We start from the raw sequence: 7,596 nt of genomic DNA, 5'->3' as shown, positions 1-7,596 counted from the left end.
TCTCAGGTCTTGAGTCTGTAAACTTTCAGATTGGAGTTTTAACACCATTGGCTTGCCTATTTTCAGACTTTGAACTCAGACTTGAGGGAACTATACCATCAGCTTTCCTGAACTTCCAGCTTTCTGATTGCAGATCTTGGGGCTTCTCAGGCTCCTTTATTCCTTACAATAAAATCTCTCTATAGATACAGAGAGAAAGACAGAGATCGAGATATACAGACAACCTATTGGTTCTATTTCTTTCAAGAACCCTGATACACTAAGTGTTTCAAATGAGGAAAGATTTAATGTATTAACTAAGAATTGGGAAAATACAACCAATTATTTTATTATCTACAATGTGGGAGTAGACTCGATTTGTTGTCTAGCTTCTACTATTTTTAACTATGTTCTTGGAGGGTTAGATTCTGAGGTCAAAAGGATTTTATGAAACACAAATCAGCCTTAATATTAAATAATCTATCTAAAAAAATAAAAGTTTTAATTTTAGAGAATCACAAACTCAAAGAAAAAATTAAAAACTCGTTTCACTCCTTTTTTAAAGATTATTTAATTCTGATGTAATTGTGGTGAATCATTGTTATGAAATTTTCTATCAGACCTCTGCTTAGGTTGCTTCCAGCCCCACTTCACTGAAACCTAAGTTGTCAATGAATACGAGTAAAAGTAAAGGCAATATTCTCTTAAATACCAAGGCCTATTTCCATGAAGCACCTTCAGTTTTCTTCTAAAGAAGCATTTTTTTATCAAGATTTAACATTGTTTTTACATCACTTTTTCTTTTTTACCTTGACTGATTTATTTTATTTTTTTTAATTATAACTCCAGAACATTTTACTTCTAAAGAGCTTTAATACATGAAAAGGCCCATAGTTTCCAAATGCCCATCAAAGGGGAATGAATCATCAGTCCCATCAGAGTTGGGGAAAAAAAAAGGGGGGGTTTGGAGGGATGAAGGCTGACAACCATTCTCTTTCAAAAAGATAAACATTGCGTCCTCAGATAACCGTTCAGAATGTTACTTGATATGAATAGGCAAGAGGAAAATAACTGTCCATAGGTGCCTTATATACTGTATTGGGCAATTAAACGCCAACTGAGCTATTCAAGAATGACTTGGTAAAAGGTTGAAAAAAATGAAAGACTTCATCCTGGTCAAAGACGGCCACTCCAGTGGAACATTCGGTGCACATGACCGGGTGATACATTTCTTCCACTTGTGCCTCTGTCTGCAATGCAGCGTCTTCATGGTTATACCTCATCTTCTTATGGCCCCACCTTTTCTTCCTGTTCTCTGGGATTTTGTATCTTAGAACCTCCTCTTTGTTGACAGAACAATTCATCACAAACATTGTTCTATACTGAGTTTGTATGATTCATGCCTTTGGCAATCAAGACCTAATGTGGTCATGCAGGCAGGGCAATTCAAGACAGCATCACTATTTGAAACAGGTTGTTGTTGTGGATGTGGTCTCTGTATTCCAAAACCATGGTAGCCTCTTCTTTGTGCATCAACCCAGGCCTGATCTCTGTTATCATTTTCAGGATCATATAATAACTCATCATTTGTTAGAATCCGGTGTTGTCTTTTCTTTTTCTTCTTGGTTACCTGTGCTGTTTTGTCTTCATCTACAGAATCAGAATCAATATATATCATCATAATACTTTGTCAGAGCTGTTCCAACTTTTCCAGTTCCTGAGGAAGACCCTGTTTCCAGAGAGGATAACTTGTCCTCCATTGTTTTTAGGGCGGAATTTAATTCAGCTTCCATTTCTTTTTCAAATTCATCTTCACTAGATGATTCACTTTCTCCAGTAAGACATTCTCTGATGAGTTTTCTTTTTTGGTCAGGAGTTCCACGTAAAAGCACATCCACTTCATCTTCAGAACTGCTCAAAGCAGATTCCTTGTCGCTAGGCTCTTCCACTGTGTAGGGGTCATACTCATCCTGGAGCTAGTTCATGGTGACCTATACCCTCAGACGCCAACTACAAGCGTCCACACAGCACCTGTTTACTCCACAGGTACCCCTTGACTGCTTTAAAGTAGTAAGCTTCTTATGCTCAAAGCAACTAAGAAGTCTCATTTGGAAAGCCAAATTATAATTAAAATTAACTTTGCAAGTTCTCTTCAGACTCTCAAGATGGGAGATGGAGGAGAAAGAGTAAAAGGATTCTGCTTATAACTATTTACAGTTTAGGTCAGACAAATCATTAGAATCTAGAATGAAAATAATGGGAATGTACAATTAAGCTATAGTAGAAACTTTGAGAATTGCCAATGTTTATAAAGTGAAGGGACTATTTTAAAAGAGGAAACAGCAGGAGGTCAATAGTAATTACAAAAATAATAAAATCATTTCAAGAATAATGATAAAAAAGAGATGTTATTTGATAGGAAATTACACAATACCACATCAGTTACCATAAAACCCTCCACAAGCTAATAAGAGAATAAGAATATTTTATACACACACATATACACATATAGCCATTTATGTTGCTATATATGATTTAATCCTTCTTAATATCCTATTCTTTAACAAGCAAGACTTTAAGTTTTTTTAATCTCTAAAATGGAATGGTATATAGAACATATGATAAAATTTGGAAATGCAAATCAATTATGTGTTGGTGAAAATATACATTTTAATTTTTAAATTAGAAAGTAAATATAATTATTGTACCATAATCAATTAATAAAATATTATAGCATAAAAAAATAAAAAAATAAAAAATAAATAAAATAAAATATTATAGCATAAAACATGAAAATTCCAATTGATATCCCATCTCTGGACTGCTGTAATGTCACCCCACTCTTTGCACACACCCTTTCCAATATAAGCAATATTTAGTTTGGTATATATTCTTCTAGTCCTTTCTCTTTTCTTTTTTAAGATTTTAGTTATTTATTTAAGAGAGACAGAAACAGAGAGACAATGAGCAGCGAGAGGGACAAGAGGAGATGGAGAAGCAGGCTCCCCAATGGGCAGGGAGCCCATCTTCCAAAACTTTTTCTATTATTTCCTATCCATATGATTTTTTTTTACATATCTAGAATCATATTTTGTATATATGAAAAATTGAAATTATACTTGTGTATTTAAATTCTGTAACTTTTCATGTACCTACTATATTTTTTATTTTTTATTATTTTTATTTTTTTGATTTTTTAAATTTATTCATTTATTTTTTTATGTACTTACTATATTTTGAAGTTCTTTATGTCAATGCATATAGGTCTATCTGATTCTCAAAGTGGGTTTCTTCATTAATTGATGCATCATTCTTAATGCACCATTATTTACTTATGCTTTCACTTTGTAAGGCTCATTTCATTATTTTCCAAATCTATCTTCACAAAACATCCCTCCCACCCACATCTAAGTAGTTCTACAAAGTTGAATTTCAAAAGAAAAACTGGTAAGTCAAAAGAGAAATTCCTTTTCAACCAACAAAAAGAAAGAGCTTACTATTTAGTTTTCGGTTAATTCATTTTTAGATAAGAAGTAGTAATGACACTGATGTCATTATAAAGCAATATGATGTTAGCCTTGAAGGGTGACATAACTGATTTACATTATGTCAGCCACATAGTATAGATACAGGATATCCATGAAGTGTCTGTAAGGGAGATACATGAACAGCATAACAAGCAAACATTTTATTTAAACCCTACAATTCTTTACCTCAAATCTCAAAACAGTCTAGTAGTCACTGGGATTACTTCCATTGGAGAACAAGGACATCTTTTTGCTTAGGAAAACAGTCTTGAGGGCAGGACTGAAACCAAGATTTGATTCTTTCTCCTAGGCCCATATCTTTTTTACAAACCAATGATCTCAAAAGAAAACAAGCCACGGCTACAGAAACATTTTTTTTGAAGGACGAGAACAAGGGTCTGCCTACTTTGGCCGGTTAGCTAAAACCAGACTTCTACCCGCTTTTATATGGCTTCTGAGCTAAGATTTTTTTCTTTTCTTTTTCAAAAGATGAATGTTTGAAATCAAATTAGGAGTACTAACTTTGAAGACCAGTTAAGCAAAATATTATTCCAAAGAACAAAAAATGTTCAATTCTCATTAGTGGACCTTTACAATAATAACAAAAAATATGCAATGTAAAAACTTTTAATCAATTACAAAAATTGTGGAAATTTCTTCTCTCTTTTTATGCAAGTACCTACATAATATCTCCAACTTTACTTCTTGGTTCACAAAGCCTATATTTATTTTGACCACATACAGAAAAAAAAAAAAAAAATGTCACCTCTTAGAGTAAAACAAGGAGTCAAAGTCATTTATTTCACTTATGTCCTTCAGATATCAAGCTACTCAGGTGACTGTTTCCTTATAATTCCAAAAATAGGAAGGGAGTAGATGGCTCCTTCAAAAGAAAGAGGCACTAGACTTTTCTTTTATCAACCCAAACTCAAGAGAAAAGAAAGACTCCAACTCCAGAGAAAGTGGCTTCCAAAGGAGAAAAACAAAACAAGTAGATGAGGAATCCTAAGAGAATCAGTCAAAGGGATTGCACCATTTAAGATCTCTCCCTTCACCCCGATTGTCATACTTTACTACCATCACCCAATGACATGTGCTGAGAGCCATTCTATCTTCAACTCCTATCTATCAGCTTCAGAGCAGCAACAAAAAGATGAAAGAGGCAGAGAGGAGCTTCTCTTAGCTACTAACACAGATTCATTAATGAGAAACCACAGAGTTGATCTAGCAACTACAACTTTGAGAACTTATAAGAAATAATTTAGAAGAATAATAGTTTATATGTAGATAAGCACCGAGTACATGTATAATCGCAAACAGAAAGATGGACAATCCAAATGTTTGAGAGTAGTAAAATGTTTGAATGGCAACTCAGATAGATGCCATTTAGCTATTCAATTTATAATTACGAGAGTATTCAAATGGAAAACATTTTTATGATATGATGCTAAGGAAAAAAAAGACAAAAAGATATTGTGAGTCAAATATTCCACATGTAAGGTGCAGTATAAAAGACAGTAATGAAAAAAAAAAACCTTTTTATTTTAGAGAGGTAGATTTTGTTAAAGTAGGGATTTCAAAATTTCATTAATGTTACATTACAGCCTTTAAAATAACAAAAGCTGACAGCAGATGAATCATTAATTAAAACCTACATCTCTTAAGAAATCTGTAGATTCTCATTTTAAGTTTCTGAAATGGGGAACAGGAGAGTCACTACAAAACTGAAACGGCTAAGCAGCCAGAGGCCATCACAGGAAACAAAACAAACAAAAAAGCCTTCATGAGTGGCCTGCTGTTATCTGATTTATTTAAGAACAACTCAAAATATTTGACAGCTGACAGAGGTTTTAGTAAGGGTCTGTTGAAAGCGAAGTCATGGCTGTAAAACAGAAATTCTGAGAACACACTAAGATGAGCTCCAGTAAATGACAAATAGTGATGTTGAGAAGCAAATCTTTTGGAAGAGTTAATGGCCCGATGTGTAGTTGGAATGGAGAACAACAACACAACCACCACCACCCCCAGCGTAGCAGGGTTTTACCTTAATGTACTCTCCACCACGGCAAACAGTGAGTTGCAAGGTGATGCCTGGCACTTCTGGGGATGTGTGAGCTCACTAAAGAACGTGCTTAAATTGAGAATATGCCACTGGGCATCACAAAGATTTATCCGGATCTGTATTCTTATGCTTGATACTCTTAAGCACAGTAACAGTAGATGGCATCTGCTTACAAAGATATTTTTACCTTTTGTAAGTGCATTGGTTTCAGAAAGCCCAGGCCTGGGATATAGAAGGATTTCCTGATGAAAGTGCATTAAATGGTAAGATAGCTCTGCGAAGTGTTAAGCTGTGGCCTTATCTAGTCTGCCTGAGTCCCCATGAAAGCCCTGATGAGTGGTAGCACACAGAAACTGATTTTATCCCTTAAAATCCTAGCCCATTTTGTTCTCTCTCATTTGTTTCATATATACGTGTGTGTACATATTCATACAATGCAACTTATCCATAAACATGCGTGCAAGAGAGAAATTTTAGACCAATTCCAAGGAGTCTGGAATCCACTGATCAATATCCATGGTGTCCCAGATACCATAAATTGGGCAAGAGATGTGTGTTAGAGGAGAGTAGGAGTAATTGTTATATACCACCTCCTTCCTAAAACTACGTAGATTAAAGGCCTCAAGTTCTAGAGAATGTGAGTTCCTTTAACTTCTTGTCCCTGTATCCCTGAGATGCAGACATTATCTAAAAACGAAAAACAGGGTGAGCATCTGAACTGTGACTCAGAGTTTCTCCCTTCCCTTCTCACCTTCAACTTCCCCATGTCCGTCCACCATGAATAGACCCTTAATATCAGGTGTTGTATTCTTCTTCTGGTGTGCATTCACAGTATCAGAACCTCTAATAATTCTGAGTTTCAACTCGGAGATGATTTACAAATTTCCCCAAAATTCTATCCATTAACAACAACTAATATTCTTGTGCCAACATCACAGTATCTTATGGTATAGGACATGGGGAGAGATGGAAAAGGGAATTTTTGTGAGCAATTCTGTTCAGTCATAGCTTTTGTGTAAACTTCCATCTAAGACATAATTGTATATGTGTGGATAATGCTTGTTTCTTTAAGATTTTGGGTTTTTTTGTTTGTTTGTTGTTTGTCCATGAAAGACACACACACACAGAGAGGAAGAGACACAGGCAGAGGGAGAAGCAGGCTCCCTGAGGGGAGCCCGATGTGGGACTCGATCCCAGGACCCCGGGATCAAGACCTGAGCCAGAGGCAGACGCTCAACCACTGAGCCACCCAGGCATCCCTCTGCTAACTCTTTCTTAACCATTAATGCAGGTGACCTCTTTAAGGTACAACAAAGTTTGAGAACTGCCAATTTATTGTATTTTTTTTGATTAGGCACTGTGCTAGACACCAGGAATATCAAAGTTTAGAGCAATTAAGATTAGATATACTAAGTTTTCATTTGAGTATCTGCAGTAGAGTAAATATTCACCAAAATATTATTTATTATTTTTATTATTATTTAGAATGTGGGTCTATAACTTTTAGGACAGCAGCCTACTGATCACTTAAAAGTAGATTTTTTTAGATCTTATAGTAAAATTATTGGCATCCTTAATACTTTATAAACATTTCAGATAATCTCAACGAAGTAGAATTTTTGGATACAGATAAGAGATGAATTCATTTCCTTGCTCACACTATGATCTAAACCTTCTACCAAGTGTCTCAGTTACGTTAATCAATGCACAAGGTGTTGGAATTACTAATTTCATTAGGTATTTAGACATGGTTCTTGCTACCACTCAAGTTTTAAAAACATATTAAAACCACATGAAGTAATGGAAGAACTCATACAAAAGAATATCTATGCTTAAAAATTCCAAGGCATAATAATTCATAATTAATGTCTAAGGCTAAGAAGTATGGGCCACAAGACATAACAGAATCATAAGATGTTTATGGAAGATTATTGGGATGAAAGAAAGGGATTGGAGTGGATGGATGGCAAGGATCAAATAAATTATTTACCAAAGAGAATTTTTTTTTTAAATCCTGAGATTGTCTTA

The 7,596-nt window shown here is 34.8% G+C and overlaps 1 pseudogene; it reads right to left on the bottom strand.

The window, feature by feature from the left end:
* Positions 1-876: 876 nt before the first annotated feature.
* LOC144293445 (E2F-associated phosphoprotein pseudogene) lies at positions 877-1,964 on the bottom strand (annotated as a pseudogene).
* Positions 1,965-7,596: the final 5,632 nt, after the last annotated feature.

This window comes from Canis aureus, chromosome 21, assembly GCF_053574225.1.
Source record: "Canis aureus isolate CA01 chromosome 21, VMU_Caureus_v.1.0, whole genome shotgun sequence".
Lineage (NCBI taxonomy): Eukaryota > Metazoa > Chordata > Mammalia > Carnivora > Canidae > Canis > Canis aureus.
Note: the sequence above shows the minus strand (reverse complement) of the source record. Positions and strands in the feature narration are given on the sequence as shown.